The sequence below is a fragment of the Chiloscyllium punctatum genome, chromosome 32 (genome assembly GCF_047496795.1).
Source record: "Chiloscyllium punctatum isolate Juve2018m chromosome 32, sChiPun1.3, whole genome shotgun sequence".
Lineage (NCBI taxonomy): Eukaryota > Metazoa > Chordata > Chondrichthyes > Orectolobiformes > Hemiscylliidae > Chiloscyllium > Chiloscyllium punctatum.
Genome location: NC_092770.1, coordinates 50,277,292 through 50,296,943, shown reverse-complemented (window position 1 = coordinate 50,296,943; position 19,652 = coordinate 50,277,292). Strand labels below are relative to the sequence as shown.

The window sequence follows — 19,652 nt, the reverse complement described above, 5'->3', positions numbered from 1 at the left end:
GAGAAGTAATTATTCAGTTCCTCAGCCATTTCCTTGTTCCCCACTGCTATCTGTCCAGCATCATTTTCCAGTCGCCCAATGTCCATTTTTGCCTCTCTTTTGTCCTTTAGATATCTAAAGAAACTCTTACAGTCTCCCTTTATATTACTGGCTCACTTACCCTCATATTTAATCTTCTCCCTCCTTATTTCTTTTTTTTTATTGTTGGTCTCTGCAAGTTTCCCAATCCTCTGGTTTCCCACTGCTCTTCGCCACATGATATACTTTCTCTTTTGTTTTTATGCTATCCCTGACCTCCCCAGTCAGCCATGGTTACCTCCTCCTCCCTGTGCCATGCTTCTTTTTCTTCAGGACGAACCTCTGCTGTGTCTCTTGAATTACTCCCAGAAACTGCTGCCTTTGCTGTTCCACTATCTTTCCTGCTAGGCTCCTCCAGAGTGTGAACTCTATAGTGATAAGCCAATTAAAATAAAGGGAGATGGATAGCTGTTTGTTATCAATAGTCATTACCTGGCATTTATTTAGGACAGATGTTGCCTGCCCCATGTCAGCTCATGTTGTCCAATTTCTATTGTATTTTTCCCTATAATTCAAGCAGGCCGTTTATTTAATACCAGTATAATGCATGTAGGTGCAATCAAAATGAAGAGGGATTTGTTCAATATAATCCCACCTCATGGAGGTTATAAGAAGTAACAAACAAAAAAGGTCAGAATCTCCACTCACCATGTGCACATACACACATCCTTCTCTTGTCGTGGTTATTGCACTTATTATAAGGAAGTGGTGCAATGTTGCTAAAAACATTTGATACTTCCTTCAACTCAGGATTAGGAGGTAGAGAGGATAGTACATTTGAAACATTTCTGCTTTTTTTTAAACAATTGGTAACTAAAGTTACTTTTAATATTTGGAATGTGAGGACTTAAATAGCTTTAAAAAATATCTAATCTGTGTCTAATACATTCCTCACTAATCTAAAAGCACTTGTACTTATTTGTAGTCTTCCCCTTAATTCCACAAATGGTATAAGATTATTCAAATTTCCTCTTTTGTCCTTATTGGCCAATGGTAAATTATTACAACTGGAAATTTTGTGGCTAATTGGGAAAGATGGTAGAAATGTTGTTAACGTTCATTTTTAAGTAGAAAAGTTAACATCAGGCAGATCCACAGATTCAAAAAGGATAATTATGATGTACAGAAAAAATAATAAAGTATGGTTCACATTCGAGAATTTATCCTAATTTGGTTAACCAACAAGTTTAGGATGAAAATAGAGTGATGCTTCCTCTAAATTTCAGGTACCAGCACTAATGAAGAAATGGCCATCATTAAGGGCGATTTTGGTAACTGTCTGTTAATTTTTGAAAAGTAAATCAGAATCTTAACGTTCAAAGGGAATCCACAGAGGACTGGAAGGACGATTAAATTAAACTTCTAGCTTACTGACTCCTTCATTGACTGCATCAACTGCCAAAACTCCTCCCATCCCAGAATCTGTCCCTACATGGAATAATCAGGAAATGTTTTGGGATGATTGCCACCATCATATTTGTATTGATGTTTGCTACCAAAGATTGCTAGTTTGATGCATAAATGATTAGATTAGATTCCCTACAATATGAAAACAGGCCATTTGGCCCAACAAATCTACACCGACTCTCCATCTACCCCCCACCCCCATATTTACCCGAGTAATGCACCTAACACTACGGGCAATTTAGCATGACCAATTCACCTGATCTGCACATCTTTGGATTGTGGGAGGAAATTTGAGCACCCGGAGGAAACCCACGCAGACACTGGGAGAATGTGCAAACTCCACACAGACAGTCACCGAGGTGGGAATTGAACCCGGTGCTGTGAGGCAGCAGTGCTAACCACTGAGCCACCGTGCTGCCTCAAATAGTTCATTGACACTCAGGGGTGAATGCTAAGTGCACCCTACTTCCTTTGGTATTAAATCACCTTTATCGGATTTCACTTTATGATAGCTTTGTGAGACTTGTATTAACGTGTAAAACACTCCCATTCGCTGTAAGTATATTGAAGTGTGCTGTACTACTTAAACTAAAATTTAATTATGGTGAATTTATGCAGGGCCAATAATGTATTCAGTTGCAAGTTGACTGGGAGCATAGGCTACTGAAAAAAAAAATCAGGCAGGTTCCAGTTTGACTCTCAGTTCCCCATGGAGCCCAGTTGAACAAAGTTCATCTCAAGTATGACAGATGATGCCAGAGGGTGTGGTGCAAGCACAAGGATTTTGCACCAGACATTTCCTTGGTCCAGTCACCTGGACATCAGGATAAACATTGTGTATAGTTCAGTTATGGTACAGAATTGGGGTTCATTGGGATTTTTACTGCGAAGACCCTAAAAATGCTACAATTAAGTTTCTTACAATGAGGCTTGTCAGCAGAGAGCTTGCACTTTGAGAAGCTGCCAGTCACACCCATTTACAAATCAAATTTACTTTCATTTTTTGGACTTGAATCGTACCTCTTAATCATTGTAAGTCACACGGATGGATTCAAATTACCTTCATTTCACTGCCATGTTTCTCTTCTTCTCTTCGTTTTGTAGTATTGAATGCTTCCTGAGGCATAATATAGGTGAAAGTGAGGACTGCAGATACTGGAGATTAGAATCGAGAGTGTGATGCTGGAAAAGCACAGCAAGTCTGGCAGCATCCAAGGAGCAGGAAAGTCGATGTTTCAAGCAAAAGCTCTTCATCAGGAATTTCCTGATGAAGGGCTTTTGCCCGAAACCTTGATTCTCCTACTCCTTGGATGCTGCTTGACCTGCTGTGCTTTTCCAGCACCACACTCTGTGGCATAGTGTCGCCTACTACTGTACCACATTGATACAACCTCTATTTCGGGACAACCTTGAGAGTGAATGCAGCCAGGCTATTAGAATTTGTGAGCTTTGCAGCTCCATCACATCCTCATTTAGGGTTAGTATCTGGGTCAATATGGCAGTGAGTCATTGCATAGTGATCAGCAATGGTGAACCATGACCTTTTCCTGTCCACATAGCCCATAAGCACGAAGGCTAATCACTCACCTTTTTCTGAAACAGTCCTAACTGATATCAGTCAACGAGCTATAGTCACCTTATTCTGTTTAGTCTAACTGCTCAAGGTCATAATTTATTGGGCAATTGAGCAAACTAATAATTTATATCTGCTGCATTTATTTAAAGCAACAAGTTTGGACCTTCAGGCTAGTGAAAATGTCACTGCATTTACTCTCGTTCATTTTCAAGATGTACCTTCTTATTTTATAATTTGAAGGAAGAAGAAACAAATGAAACAGTTCAAAGGGGGAGGCTAATCTTTTGGAACTTCAATAGACTATGTAAATGCTAAAATAGATGTTGCTGTACAATTTAGTACAAGAACAGGCTGAAGTTGCATGTCTTTGTCTGCTACTTGTTTTTGGTTAGTTATGTGTTCTCTATTTTTGCACACAAAACACCCACAATATAGTTTCCTTCATCCATACGGTGGCTTTCAGATCTGTTGGGGTGTGAAACAAGAATGAACTCTGGATGCAGGTGGGAGGTGATGTTTGATGGTCAAGAGGTAGCGGGTTAGTGAAGGAAGCCATGAACTCACATTCCATTTTACACCAGATTTTGTTCACCGTTTTCATTTGTTTTCCCTTAGTCTCCATGTATTGTTGAAATAAAATTGCCTCACCGTCTTTGTTTTTGCTGGTAAAATGGACTGCAAGACATTTTTCAATCTTTGTCTTTCCAAACAACAAATCCCTGAGTTCCCTTCTGCTTTTTAACCTTGCCTGCAAACCACCTGCTAAGCTGAGCAATTTATTCAAATATATTTGAAGAAGAACCAAGAAAGTGTGACTCTGAATATCCTGTCTGTATATTTTCAATGCACCAGTATCACTGCTTAAATTGAGAAAAAAAAAGGCACATCTCTTATGAGTATTAACTGTGATAGGAGGATATGTAGAACATGGAACATTTTCCTTTGAAAGATATGTGAGTAACATAGATCAGAAACATATGTAGATTTGCTACCTATTGATGCGGAGTTAATAATCCGGCAGCTGGGGTAGTCTGCAGCACTGCAGTAGACATCCATGATTGTGAGAAGGTAAGTAACATCTTGAATTCCTGTTCCAGATCAAATAGTGACTCCAATACTCATGCTTAAATAGCAGACTGTCTGACTACTGACATCAATAAAGGAAAAAAATCTGATCAAAGTTACTGTTCAAAATAGAGAGAACATAAACTTTGTATGTAGAAAGATGAAAATACAGCCCTCAAAAAAGGGCCCAGCTTCCTTGAAGATACGCTATCTGAAGTGAAGTGGTTGAAAACATGAAGTCAGATTCAGCTGTTGGGATGGTTTGTCCAGTCCAGGAGTAGGAGATCACTTGCATGAGTAGACTGAGCCAATCAGGTCCTGGGTATAAGTGACTGTTTCTTTGTTTCACTTTTACAGCACTCCAGGTTCAGCCATATGGGCCCACCAATTATATGTAAATAAATTATTAAGGGTCAATTGAACTTGATAAAACAGTAGGAAGGGAGGGAGGCGTTGTAATTCAGGGTTGTTCCTTGCTCATTGGAGTCACCTCCTACACTTCACACTCTTTAAAACCCACCCCTCATTGCTACCCTGACCCCTCCCACCCAAGTTACCAAAAACTCCCACGCCTAAGATCTGTGTATTTACCTGGATCCAGGATTCATCGGGCTCCTGTGTCAGCATCCTTGCAGTTAGAGCATAAGACCATAAGACATAGGAGTGGAAGTAAGGCCATTCGGCCCATCGAGTCCACTCCGCCATTCATGGCTGATGGACATTTCAACGTCACTTACCCGCACTCTCCCCATGGCCCTTAATTCCTTGTGAGATCAAGAATTTATCAATCTCTGCCTTGAAGACATTTAACGTCTCGGCCTCCACTGTGCTCCGTGGCAATGAATTCCACAGACCCACCACTCTCTGGCTGAAGAAATGTCTCCTAATTTCCATTCTAAATTGACCCCCTCTAATTCTAAGGCTGTGCCCACGGGTTCTAGTATCCACACCTGATGGAAACAATTTCCCAGCGTCCACCCTTTCCAAGCCATGCATTATCTTGTAAGTTTCTATTAGATCTCCCCTCAACCTTCTAAACTCTAATGAATACAATTCCAGGGTCCTCAGGCGTTCATTGTGTGTTAGGCCTACCATTCCAGCGATCATCCGTGTGAATCTCCGCTGGACACGCTGCAGTGCCAGTATGTCCTTCCTGAGGTGTGGAGACCAGAATTGGACACAGTATTCTAAAATGAGGCCTAACTAGAGTTTTATAAATTCTCAGTAGCACATTGCTGCTTTTACATTCCAACCCTCTTGAGATAAATAACAACATTACATTTGCTTTCTTAACCATGGACTCAATCTGCAAGTCAACCTTTAGATAAGGTTGAGGATTGGCCATCTGACAGAAGGCAAAGAGTTGGGATAAAAGGTTTTTTTTAGAATGGCAGCTCGTGACAAGTGGTGTCCCACAGGATGCAGTGTTAGAACCTTTTGTCTTTTGCCTTCAGAGAATCCTGGACTAGCACTCCCAGATCCTTTTGTACTTGGGCCTTATGAATTTTCTCACTGTTTAGAAAATAGTTCATGCCTGTATTCTTTTTTCCAAAGTGCAAGACCTCGCATTTGCTCACAATGAATCTCATCAGCAATTTCTTGGACCACTCTCCTAAACTGTCTAAATCTTTCTGCAGTCTCCACACCTCCTCAAAATTACCTGCCTGTCTGCCTAACTTGGTATCATCAGCGAACTTCACCAGAATGCCCCCAGTCCCCTCATCCAGATCATTAATACATAAAGTGAACAGCTACAGCCCCAACACTGAACCCTGCGGGGCCCTACTTGTCACTAGCTGCCATCCTGAAAAAGAATCTTTTATCCCAACGCTCTGCCTTCTGTCAGACGGCCAATCCTCAATCCATGCCAGTAGCTCACCTTGAACACCATGGGCCCTCACTTTATTCAACAGCCTCCTGTGAGGCACCTTATCAAAGGCCTTTTGGAAGTCTAGGTAGATAACATCCACTGGGTTTCCCTGGTCTAACATACTTGTTGCTCCTTCAAAGAATTCTAACAGGTTTGTCAGGTCTGACCTCCTTTACTAAATCCATGCTGACTTGTTCTCAGTTGGCCAACACCTCCTCAGGGCAGTGAGAAGGTAGAAGTCCTTCCAGTAAGGAGTAAACATCCCACTAGGAGCTCATTTAACTTGTCTGCAGCACTCTACACTTGAGGGGGCAAGTGTCTAATTGCCCAGTGGCGTGGTTGCTAACATTTCTCCTGGTGGAGGTGAGGTAGGTATCATGGTTGAGCTCTCTGCCAATCCCATAATTTTCTGCCCAGTGCTCCTTGGCGAGGCTCAGAAAGCCTGACTCAGAATAGCTGTCCTAGATATCTCTCTCTGTCTGCCTGTTGGTATTCGGGTGATTCTCTTCGAATGTCTGCACAGTCACGACAGTCGGTTTATGAGTAAATGAGCCTAGAATAACACGTTGTCGGGAGATGAAGGATGATACTCTATAAGATATGATGTGTAATAAAAACTCTTCAAAACCTGATGAAGCAGAATGAATTTGCAGTAAAGTTATATTTTTTAACACATACTTTGGCTCAATTTGTGAAATATAAACAATGACATTTCTTTGCATTACCAGGCAGAATGTGTTTGTTGCATTTTGGTCACATTAGTCAGACTGTGAGAGTGGAAAGGGAAATAAAAGTATTGTTATTTCTGCATTGTCAGCAGGATGGTAATCTGCTCATGAGTTGTCCCCACAAAATATACTAGCTGGTGCTTTTTTGACAAACAATTCAGCTTTTAACTTTGTAAAGATATTATTTTTACTTCCGTTATTTTATTTGTCTGTTTGGAGCTTCCACCAATACTATGTTTTACTTACCAGTTTATTTTAGAATGAATCCTCAGTCCAAAACACAAATCTTTAGTTAGTTTTCTTTGTTCAGCTCCTGTGGTTTTCTGAGGAATATAAACCACTAATCTTTCCTTTCTGTGATTTGCTGTATTACTCTTTGAATGACAATCAGCAACTAGTAACAGATATGCAATGTCCTTAAGGTTCATAAGCCAAGCTCAATCCCGATTGTACAATTAAAGGTTATAGATCTTTTCTAATCAACCTGACCAGAGACACTACTACACACCTCTAAAGCAGGTGGAATTTGAACCCAGGACTTCTGGTTCAGAGGGAGAAATATTACCACTGCACCACATGAGCCTCAGTCAAAGGTTATATATTTGAATAATCTATTTCTTAATTGAAACAAAATACAGAATGACATTTCAATTTAGTTGCACATGTCTGAATTGTACTACTAAACTCAAACAAACAGTCATAGCTGAAATAGAGACAGTGGGCTGGAAATTCAGCTACATAGTGCTTTGGATTTTATTTTGGTTTACAATATCCATGCACAGTTCTGTTCCAACCACCTGAAATGATATCTTGAGTGGGACATTGATGCAGTCCCAGAGCTGTCAAAAACATATATACAGCAACAAATTATGATGTCAATGTGCAAGTTTTTAAAGACATTTTCTAATCAACCTGTTGAGAGGTGTTATTACACACTCTACAGCAGATGGGATTTGAAGCCAAACCTCCTAACTCAAAGGTAGAGACACTACCATTTTGCAAGAGGAGCCCTTCAATTAATTTTTTAATTAGCCTGTTCAGACATAGTATGATGCACCTCTGGAACAGGTGGGATTTGAACCCATACCTCCTAGATCAGAGGTAGGGACACCTTAACATTGATTCAGGGGCTCCTGTGTGGCACAATGTCTAATGTTGACTAAACACTAGCCATTTTGGTGCCCAATGCTCCAACTTATGCCCTTTCATAACGCATTTAAAATTACATTTTCAGGCTCTGAGAAGATACGTGCTGGTAATTAAGGCTCACCATGCCACTAGTATTTAATTTATATCTGAATAAATCATGTCCTGCCTCTTTCTGGAGTGTTTAATGGATAATTAGTACTTAAGTATTGCGACATTACACCTTCACGTATTTGAATATTAGAGCAGACTGGATAGAATTTCCAAATTTCTGTATGCCTGCATACCAGAAATTGTTGTCCAATTTACTTCATAATTATGATGTGTTGATAGACTCATCATTGTTTCTATGACAAAATCTGAGCTGTTGTCTGCTTCTTTTTCTCACTTGGATCTTAATGATGGAAGGGACAACCCATGAAGAAATTTTAGGTTGCTTTAAAGATGCAGTGAATGATTGGCTGGCTATTTCAACTTCCTCAAACCAGGTATGTTGGTGGGGTCAGGAATGGTAAGTTCAGGTGATGGAGATACAGAGCATACATTTCTGGATTGCTAGCATGAAAAGCATCCTTCAATAATTGGAAAAAAATTTAGGAAGATAGGCAATTCTGGTGGAAGTACTTAAATGTCAAGTTTAGTGGAAACACAATTGGGAGAAAAATAAAGTTGAGTTTCTCATCATCATGCCACTGGTGTTTATTTGACCCAAAATATTTTTGAATTGAAGGTTTCTTCATCACTATTTATGTCAAGGAACTAATCATAGTTTTGCATTCTAAGCACAAACTCACACTTCTCGCTCATTAGAATATACACCACATGCAAAATTTCTTCAGAAAATTTCCCTTCTCTCCCTCCAAGACTTTCTTTTGCATTGTTCTTTGTTGGATCAATATGAGTCACAATTTGAGCACTGGGTTAACTGCTTTGTTTTTGTGCAATAGTCTACTTATATAATTCACATCACATTTCATACATTAAGCTAACATATAAATCTATTCTCCATCAACATAACTTTTCCCTTGCATATCTTTAACCCCACAAAAACTCACTCCACCACCAATATAATTCCTCTGAAATGACAGCAAAATGCATTTCATGCATTGGAGGATCAGCAGGGGTCAAGGAATGCTCACTGTGCATAAGCTCTGGCTACCGTTGTACTGTGCATGCACAAATTCCACATGCACGTGCTATTGCATGCAACTGGTCAGCAGATGTTCCCAGGATACAAAATGTCCAATTCTGAGAGGTTTCTTCAGAATGAGCTAATATGCCCAACCTACATTCATGAAGATTTCTATCCCTGATTTTCCTTGCATCATAACCATTTCTTGAATAATAAATCTGTCTAAAGCTTCGATTATTGAAAGTCATATCAAATTTGGAGAATAAATAACTAAAAAATAATAGGATACAGCTAATTCATCAAGTGGTTGATTGGAATGTTACTCACTCTAATTTGATGAACCCATCACATGCATTTTCTGATTCTAGCCTTGAATTTCAACATGAGTAATGACATACCCTGGTGAAGGATATTTTAAGAGAGGGAAGTTGTTTTGCTGCTAGAACAGAATTTACAGAAGGGGAACTTGATGTTCAGTCATAACTATGTTGCATATAGTTTATTTGTCCCTTGTTTAACGTCACTGTTGTTCACGCCAGTAGTTTACGCTGCTTCCTGAATGTGTTGTGTCATTAGGAGACAGAAATTAGAGAAGTTTAGTTCCGTAACAACTGATACTTGTATAGTCAACAGATTTTAACTTATAAATTGGATTTAATAATATCTACAAATATTCAGTGAAATCTACAGAAAAGCTATTGTTGACTATATAGAGGTAATTGGTTTAAAATATATATTCTTTATGCATTTGGTTTTGTTGGAATTCATAGCTTGTGTTGAACTTGTCAAACTCAGCTTTAGTTCAGCTACAGAGGAGTTGTTGGGTGCTAAAACAGAATAATGACATTTTGATTCTTTACAGTGCTTGCTAATCGACTGTGAATATTAAGTCAACCTCGCTGCCATTGTTATAATTTAAAACAAAAGCTATTTCTTGGAATGATAAAAAGCTACATGTCTGTGACTGAAGTATGTTCACTTCATTTTTGGTTCAAAACAGGTATAGAGGTTGTTTTATTGAATTTATGGATACAAATGTCAATGGCTAAGAATTCACCTGGATGAGTGAGTGAAGCATATTCAGCAGAATGTGTAGCTGACTGAGGTGTAAATGAAGGAACATCAGGTAGTTATTATTACATGGAAGTTTTGTTTCTGGAGTTGTGTGAATTCCTGTCGAAGGTGATTGATGTTTTCCTGCTTCTGACTTGCATCATAAAGAAATATAACCCTAAGGAAAACCATTAATGTATCTCCAACTTAAGCCATCACCTGTAGTGTTACTGAATCATACAAATCTGGAAGATCTGACTTCAATCCCTATCGTGGACTGAGTTCCCTGTCTCAGCTGGGATATGAATTGGCGAACTACAATTGAAGAGAGTAGTTCCTTCAGGCAATGAAATGTGTCAAATCAGACTCCTTGGGCTGACTTTGATGCGACCTCACTGACATGGTCCCTTCCTACCCGTCTATTCTGCCCCACTGTAACTTGACTAGTGGCTGAGGTGGCATTGAGTGGCCCACTCACTTGGCCAATTGAGTCTTTTAAATGCAATTAATGTCCACACTTAAGGGGCTAATCCCACCACCGCCAGGACTAGATCAGTGAGAAGAGGCCTACTGCAAGCACAAAACTGATATGCTTCCTTGTGCAATCCTGCTTGTGGTTGCAGGATCACTCCTTAGCTGAGCCCCCTCAGAGATCCACCTCAAATTGATAGCCTCCCCTAGGTTCTACTCACTTCATGATCTCTCACTGCTCACCTCATGATCTCTGAAATGCTGTCTTTGACTCCCAAACATTTACAAAGTTTCTATCATTTACTCAACACCTCCTCAAGTAATGGCTACAGTGGCATTGTTAATCCATGGACAGTGCTGGCTTCTGATTGGTTAAGAGCTTTTCAGGTGGGAGTTGCTACTCCCAAAGGATAGGATTTCTAATTCCAGCACATTAATAGCCAATTGGGTGGGAGTCTCACTGACCCTCCTCATCCACTGACCCAACCCCCCCACCCCGTTCCTCTCCCACCATCCTGCACAACTTTTTAACTGGGTGTGAGATAGGTGAAGGCAAGGACTGCGATACCTTATGTAATTCAGAGTTATTCAAGAACTCCACTACATTTTATTTTTTACAAAATCTTGGGCAAGATTGGTGTGATGGTATTCATAGTTGAACTGCCTGCCAACTCTCATTATCTGGACTTATGTTTGAAAAATGCCCACTTGGATGAAGTTCAGGATGGCTGTTTACACCTGTGAACAATATATCCACAAAAGAGTTGATTTCTTCTGGATACAGGATGTGAGTAATTGGAGGGGAAAGAAAACCAATAAAATACCAGAAACTGAAACAACTTCAAATGAATTTCTACCTAATTGTCTTATTGATGTAGAGGTTAGCAGCAGAACCAAACCACTAAGAGCTAGTTATTTAGACAAAAAGAACTTTCTAAAAATTTAGTAATGGGGCATGGGTGTCACTGGCTGGGCCAGCATTTATTGCCTATCCTAGGTTGCCCTTCGGAAGCTGCCTTTTTCAACTGCTGCAGGTTGATCCTATTTCTCAAATTCAAACCTTCACGTGAAATTATTAATTCCCAGATGCATATGAAATAATGTAAATTGATATTAAGCATATAAAATAAATTTAATTATTGTTCTGAGGCAAACATGCAATTATATAACTAATAGAATTTTAGAAATACTTTGCTGATCTTGTGTTCCCTTTAATGAACCATGCTAGGACAGAAAATGGGTCAGGAGATATTATATGTGTGCTGCAATGTCAAACTCTACATCCATACGCATAGCTGCTAGCTAGCAGGACTGGGATTGGTGAGTGGTGATTGTATTTCAGAAACCAAAATATACTGGAGGTTTCCATTAAAAACCTTACACCTGAAATCTTTTGAAATGAGTTTGAATATATACATTAAGAATAACTGTTTGAAGGAGATTCCATGTCAACAGCTCTCGAAATTTCAACCCTATGTTTCTTTGTAGTGTAGAAATACAGGTTCAATTTTCTGCCCGACATGTGAAGTTCTGAGAACAGATTACCCATCTGGCCACAGATAGTAGTGATCGCATGTGGTTGTGAAGAAGCAGAAGAAATTAAAGAAATATTTGCCCGGAGTATCGGAGGCTGATGGGTGACCTTATAGAGGCTTATAAAATCACGGGAGGCATGGGTAGGGTAAATAGACAAAGTCTTGCTCCCTGGGGTGGGGGAAGTCCAAAACCAGATGGCATAGGTTTAGGGTAAGATGGGAAAGATATAAAAGGAACCTAAGGGGCAACATTTTCACAGAGGGTGGTGCATGTATGGAATGAACTGCCAGAGGAAGTGGTGGAGGCAGATAAAGTTACAACATTTTAAAAGGCATCTGTATGGGTTCATGAATAGGAAGGGTTTAGAGGGATATGGGCCAAATACTGGCAAATGGGACTAGATTAGTTTAGAATATCTGGTCAACATAGATGAGTTGGACTAAAGAGTTTCTGTGCTGTACATCTCTATGACTCCATAACAAGGATAACAAAATGCCACAAAATGAAGTGGAATTGTAAAACAGAAGCACAAGATAACGGTTTATAAGAAATGAAGGTACGGTTATGAAAGATCACTTAAACTGCCCGTACAGCAATGTGCACAGCACTAAAATAAAAATGTGTGGTGTTTACGAGGGGAGTGGAGACTAAAGACAATCTTCAGCAAGGAACCAGGTGCAGTAAGAATAACTAAAACTTGACTACTTCAATAACAGGGATGCCAACCAAATATTGCAGGGTACAATATTAATGAGAGGAGATAGGGACAGAAAAAGGGAGTAATGTATCGATTTTTTTAATACAAATAACATACTGGGACCAGTAAATGGATAATATCTAAGAGAAGGATAGTGGCAGTTTGAAATAAAAGAAGACATTAAACATATGAATACGGTTATATTCTGTACCATAGAATAGTGAAAAGAAGTAAAGAAATATATCTCAAATATTTGAAATAAGAAAAAATGAGGTAAAAAGCCATATCATGATGAAGAACAAGGGGAATAAAATGGGCAGAGATGAAGTTTTAATAATAATTTGGACATTTCAAATGAAAAAATGTTACGGACATTTTGAAGGAGAGGAAGTGAAAACTTCAGAGTAAAAGAAGTTTTTATAATGTACAGGACTTCTTCCTTACCCTATGGATTAGAAAAAAACAAAGGTGGTGGTGGGGGTGGGAGAGAGTCTTTGAATCTGACATCTAATTAGTTAGAATCTAGTTGCATCGAGATATGAACCTAAGTAGATAAGAGAGGTGGGTGTTAAAGAACATAAGGGCAATAGCAATAATAATAACAGCAGAAGGTTTAAAATCAAATTTGAAATGTACATAAGTACAACAATGGCTAAAGTAATAAATCTTAAAAAACAGTTCTTAAGAGGATAAGAATAGAACTAAGGAAATTGAACTGGAAAAGTTACCAACAGATGAAGAACTATAACAACAGTGGAAGAAATTCATAATAGTGGTCCTAAGAGTTCTGGAGCAAACAATCTAACAATGAACTATTATGCACAAATAAAGACAAAAATAAAAATAAAAATAAAAAAGGCATACACTGAGTACCTAGAATACAAAAGAGAGAATTACAAGGATAATGAAGTCAATAGAAACTATGAAATTATTTTCATTACAATTGTTACGTTTATTAGGTTATTGTAGTTTTGAATGATAGTTTTACATTTAGAGTGACTGGAAAGGGTTATGTGACCTGTCCTGCAGTCTGACAGTAGCCCTGGCTAGTTTGCCATTTAGAGATCAAAGTAAGATTTGGACTTTTTTGTATTGACAAGAATTTGTTTACACCAGGAAACAATGGAAAAAAAATTTAGTATGCAGTGAGTACACTCTCCATCTCCCTAAGTACCAGAAAGATATTGTAGATATTAACTGTAAACAATTTTTCTGTAATCTGTTTGTTTATTTCTATGACAAAAGGGAGTGGGTTTTCATGAATAATTTATTAGTCTTTCGACCTTGATGCAAGGTTAATGCTTTTTGTGTTGCCATGGGAAGATGGCCGACAAGGCCATTTTGTGAGATCAGGTTACAGGCTTCCTACAAAAATAAAGCAGATCACAGTCACAGCAGTTGCCTATGTGATTAGCAAAGAAAAAAGAATACTTGGCTTTGTCAATGACCATGGTTAGACATGGGAGGGAGATGGATGTGGGTGAACAGACATTCTGCAGCCATCTAAGGATCTTGAGAGATTGTCCTGTGATGGCCAAGGTAGGCAGAATCATCAAAACATCTTTCGTTTTGGTGGCTTTAATAAAATCATCAAAAACATCAAGAACACACCTGGAAATGTTCATTCAAATTTACTACTTGTGAAAAGAAGATATATTAACCCATTGGAAGCTGGGATTAACTGTGGACACTTACTAAATGGACTGTACTTGTGTGAGGAGTACAGTGTTTGATAAGCTTTAAAAGAACATAATTTTCTAATATTGAAAGTGTAAATTGCCTGAAGAAAAGAAAATATAGTGAAATTGCAATGAGTCAAATTTAGATAACCTGTAACTCTATAGATTGTCAGTCATCCCCACTGACACAATTGGAAATCCAGTAGTAGGGTTATGGACTGGTAACTCTAGTTTAGCCAAACCAGTGCACATCTGCCATATGACCTCATCAACTAATCAGAGTAGATAAAGGCTATGCTAGTGTATGAAATCATTTGAGATTGAGATCTCTGTAATGGGACAATAGAAAATGGCTAAATCTGTGAGAAAGTTGAAAATGCTATCAATTATAAACAAAGTGAAATTGATATAGTAAGTGGAAAGCTGTTGTAGAAGATGGTGCATCACTAAAGAATGGGAGATTTCAACATTGGGTTGGTCAACTGTTCTGAAGCACAATCTTTGAGTTTGTCAAGAGGGCAATCATCTTAGCAGGGAAAAAGTTGTGAACAGTTGTCTATCCCAAAGTCAAAGATGCTCTGTTAGAGAGGTTAAATGCAGCTTGACCAGAGAGCATTTCCACTGCACTGGCTCCCACATGATAAGCACTAAGGGCGTGGTCTGGAATACTGTGTCCAGTTCTGATCGCCCAGTTATTAGAAGGATATTATTAAGCTTGAGAGAGTTCAGAAAAGATTGCCAGGACGTTGCTGGGTATGGAAGATTTGAGTTATAAAGAAAGGTTGGATAAGCTGGGACTTTTCTCATGGGAATGTTGGAGGTTGAGAGGTAACCTGATAGAAGTTTTAAAATATGAGAGGTATAGATAGAGTTAATGGTAGTTGTCTTTTCCCAAGAATGGGGGATTTCAAGATGAGGAGGCACATTTTTAAGATGAGAGGAGAGAAGTTTATAAGAGGCATGAGGGGCAAACGTTTTACACAGAGGGTGGTTTGCATGTGGAATGACCTTCCTGAGAAAGTGGTAGATGTCGGTTCAATTTTTAAAAGTTATTTTAGGAATTAATAGGAAAGATTTGGAGAGATATAGGCCAGGAGCAGGCAGGTAGGATTACTTTAGTTTGGGATGACGTACAGATGATTGGTTACAAAATCATCTTGCGCACTGAATGAGCATATACCAGGAGACATTTTCAACATGAATGTATTATCATATTTTACCGGATTGTTACTCGCTTAAAGGCAAAACATTCAATGGTGGAAAGCAAAGCACTGTCACTGCTATGTGTGCCAACATGGATGGACCCAAAAAGCTGCAACCTTTTGTCATGTGAAAGGCCATTAAGGCATGTTACTTTGCAAGCATCAAAACACTATCCATGTAAGTATGAAGCTAACAAAACCACCTGGATGACCTGTAGCATGGATCAGGAAATTGGATCAAATGTATCAATTGAGCAGAAGGAAGATCATCACCTTTACAGACAACTGGCTGGGCACCCGATCTCACTGGTCTCCAAAGTGTCAGACCAATATTTTTATCTCCCAACACTATGGTCAAGCTCCAGCCAATGGATCAGGGTAATGAGGACCTTGAAAATACCCAACAATGGCAGGTGATTGAGACCACCGATAAGGAGCAAAAATGAAACCCAACTATTCCCTCAGCCACGATCTTGATGAAGGAGGATGGTGATGGAGACCACAGTTGCCACCTTGTCAGGTTCAATTGGGCTATGTCTGTGCAAGATCCAAATACAAGGAGTAGGGTGAAGCCAACAAATCTGATGATGCCATTCTTTTCCCTTGTCTCCAGGAGGCCGCAAAGAATGTTCCAGCAAAGCCTACCACAGAAACATAGACCAAGGAAGATGACCCCACACGTTGCACAACAGAACTGACATTGAGGCAATCAGAGGAAGCATATTCTTCAACAAGAAATATGAGGGCACCAGTGAATATCCCATGCACTCAACTGCCAGTTCCCTCACTGAAGCCATGAAAGCCAGAGAGATGCTCCATCATTCCATAATGCAGCTCAAAAACACAGAAAAGATGTTTACACAGCACACTGTGTCACACTTATCTGAAGACAGAACACTAAGCAGAAAAAGATCACTTTTTTTTTCCAGAACAAATTCCCAATTTTACAATGCTTTTTTCCTTACACAATCAGGCCATTTAAGACATGAGCAATTTGAAAAGTAAGGACATTTTTCACGTACTGGCTTCATTACTGTTCCCTTTTTATAAATAGATGGAGCGATTGTATTGCCAAGTTGAGTCCACTTTTCCAATACACGATGCGATTCTCAATAGTGAAACTCAAAAGGCCTTGTACCTTTTTAATGACATCGTTTTGAAGTGTTACCATATTTGTCATGTATCCAGCAAGCTCACAAAAACAGCAAATAAATGAACAGATAATTTCTTTTAGATGTTAATTAACTATTTGCTCAGACACCAGAGAAACTTTCCTGCTATTCTTTGATTGCTGTTGTCAAATATTTAATGTTCACCTGAGGGGTCAGGTAGAGTCTCAGCTTTCATCTCTCAGTCCAAAGATGGCACTTACAACAGTCCAGCATTCGTTTAGCTTGATAGTGTGAAGTGGCCTTTTTAGACGGAAAGGGCAGGGAGAAAAATATATAAACTAAAGGGTATAATTCTAAAGGGGATGAAGGAATAGAGGAACCTGGAACTAAATGTGTACTGTATATGAGTATATTACTAAAGGTAGCAGTGCAGGTTGAGAGAATGGTTAATAAAACATGTGGGTCCTGTGCTTTATAAACAGGGGCATGGAGTAGAACAGCAAGGACGACATTGAAATAACTCATTTATAGAAAGTGGGCTTCACTGGCTAGGCCAGCATGTATTGCTCTTTCCTACTTGCTCTTGAGAAGGTGGTGGTGAGCTGCTTTCCTGAACAATGCTTGGTATAGGCACATCCATTGCACTGTTAAGGAGGGAATACAACTAGAATACTGCATTGTGTCCAGCTCTGGGCACCACACTTTAATGTTTAGGTATTCAAGATAGTGCAGAAAAAGAAATCACAACTATGGTTCCAGGGATGAGGAACTTCCATTATTTGGATAGATTTGAGAATTTGGAGCTGTTTTGATTGAGAAGATTAGGAAGTGATTTCATAGCTGAAAATTTTACTAGATCAAAATGATGAGGTACCTGGATACAGTAAACAGAGAGAAAGTATTCCCATTGGTGGGTGAGAACACTGATTTAAGGTGACGAGCAAAAAAAATGCAGTGGTGGCCTCGGGGGAAAAAAAAGACATTTTGCAGACTGAGAGGATAGGATCTGGAATGCACTGCTAGAAAGTATGGAGGAGACAGATTCAATCACATCGTTCGAAAGGGATCTATATCTCAAGAAAAAAAAATCTGTAGGGCCATAGGTAAAAGGCAAGGGAATGGAGCAAGATTCTCAGTTCAGAGACTGAGCATCAGGTCTTTTTCCAAAAGAGCACTCACAATTTCTAAATGTCAACCTCACTCAGCTGGTTCTTCGGTTGCCAGGTTTTGGGTGCAGACTGATATTAGGCTGTTCCCCCTTTCAGCCAGACCTAAAACAGACATCAATTTGGGTGGATGGCGAAGGTAGCAGCTTAGAAGATCCTCCTCCATTAACTAGGACTTCGGTTCCATTCAGTTCATTGTTATTGTGTATCTTGTTCATTTTCTTGAACCCTTGACACAGCTGTCATAGTTTCTGTGTCCCTTCCATGCCTCCCATGCTCCCATTGCCTCCTACATGTCCTTCGAGAGTCCCTGTGCATAGTCCTTCCGTTAGTACATGCGGTTTTTGTGGACCTTGTTCAAATGATCTATTAGCAGATCTGGCAAGTCTTTGAAATGCTTCTGACAAAATAAGAAAACATACTGTTTGGAGAAAGTGTACTTTATGTCAGACTGACTTGACATAGTCATGTAACTGTTTCCTCTGCTATATGGCAGCCATTGAATACCTCATTTCAACCATGATGTCAGGAAAGGCACAGCTGAGACAGAGTGAATTTTCAGTGCTTTAAGACAGCCAGCTATTGTGAGAAGAACAGTAAGGAACATCCAGGTGAAAATGTGTAGATTTTCAAAGCTGTATGAGAGACAGCTAATTGAGAGAAGCAGCAATGAAGAAGTAGAAGACATTAAACTGCAACTATGAATTACTGGGTGAGACAAAATGACTGTGCAGTTTCCATTCCATCGTTGTAGAAACGAAAGGAGATATGAGACAGAATTGGATCTTGTTTCCACACACAGTGGCAAAACTATGAAACAGTTAGAGAATTAATTCAAAAGACGATGCGAATTAGAGTAGCAGCCCTGCTATCAGTGCTTGAGAAAGAGTGCTACAAACTGTGTTGCAGCCTAGATTTTGAAGGCACATTTTGAGCCACATACTAATTTTACTTGTGAACAGCTTGTTTTCAATGCCTGACTTTGAGGGAGAGGGAGACCATTGATCAGTATGAGACAATACGTAAGTATCTGACTGAGTGTTTGCACATTTGAAAGGTTAACTCATCAGATAGAGGATTGTATTGAGCAAGAGGCAGATGGGAGCATATCACAGAGAGAAGGGAAATTGACTCTCAAGAAAACTATTCAAGATGAGCAGAAGCTCAATCATCAGCTGACCATGTTAATGGATGAACAGATGAGGTTTTGCTTTATGCTATGAGACATTACAGTCTGATTGAGAACAATAGAGTGGAAAAGAAGAAGAAAAGAAAAAAGTAGAAAATCAAGGCCAGAGGGCAGGATGTAAATATTACAGAGGACATCATACGAAAGAAATTGCAAGAGATTGAATCACTTTGTATGCAAGTGTTGAACTGGAAAGAAGCAAGGCAAATCATGTCAACAAACACTGACAACGTTATGATACTGTGACAGGCAAAACAAAGACAAGCTTGGGAATTCCTGGTGGCCTGGTATTCATCCACTAGTTCCATAAACAAACATGTTGAAATAGACTCCATCTACAGACACTACAGTACAAAACTGGAAATAGAACAACCCATTGTGACAGAGGTTTTGCTTCTGGGCAGATCACAGCAACCAGCGCTTCATCTGGAGACTACACAGCACTGAAGATACCATCCAGTTGGGGGAACAAAACATTTGCAAAAAAAATCAACCAGCTTGGTTTGTGAATGTTTGGTTAACAGTATGATTGTAGTGAAATAAAC

The 19,652-nt window shown here is 39.3% G+C and overlaps 1 protein-coding gene across 10 annotated transcripts in view; it reads left to right on the top strand.

The window, feature by feature from the left end:
- Positions 1-19,652, top strand: part of LOC140458159 (FYVE, RhoGEF and PH domain-containing protein 4-like) — a 257,059-nt gene that overhangs the window by 145,562 nt on the left and 91,845 nt on the right. The window contains exon 1 of one of the 10 annotated variants that reach the window (XM_072552330.1): positions 8,279-8,358. The exons of 8 other annotated variants lie outside the window; for them this stretch is intronic. The gene's annotated coding sequence lies outside the window, so the exon portion shown is untranslated. Of the gene's footprint in view, positions 1-8,278; positions 8,359-9,614; positions 9,718-19,652 lie in introns of those variants that run through there. One more of the 10 variants, XM_072552334.1, reaches the window with a different exon arrangement.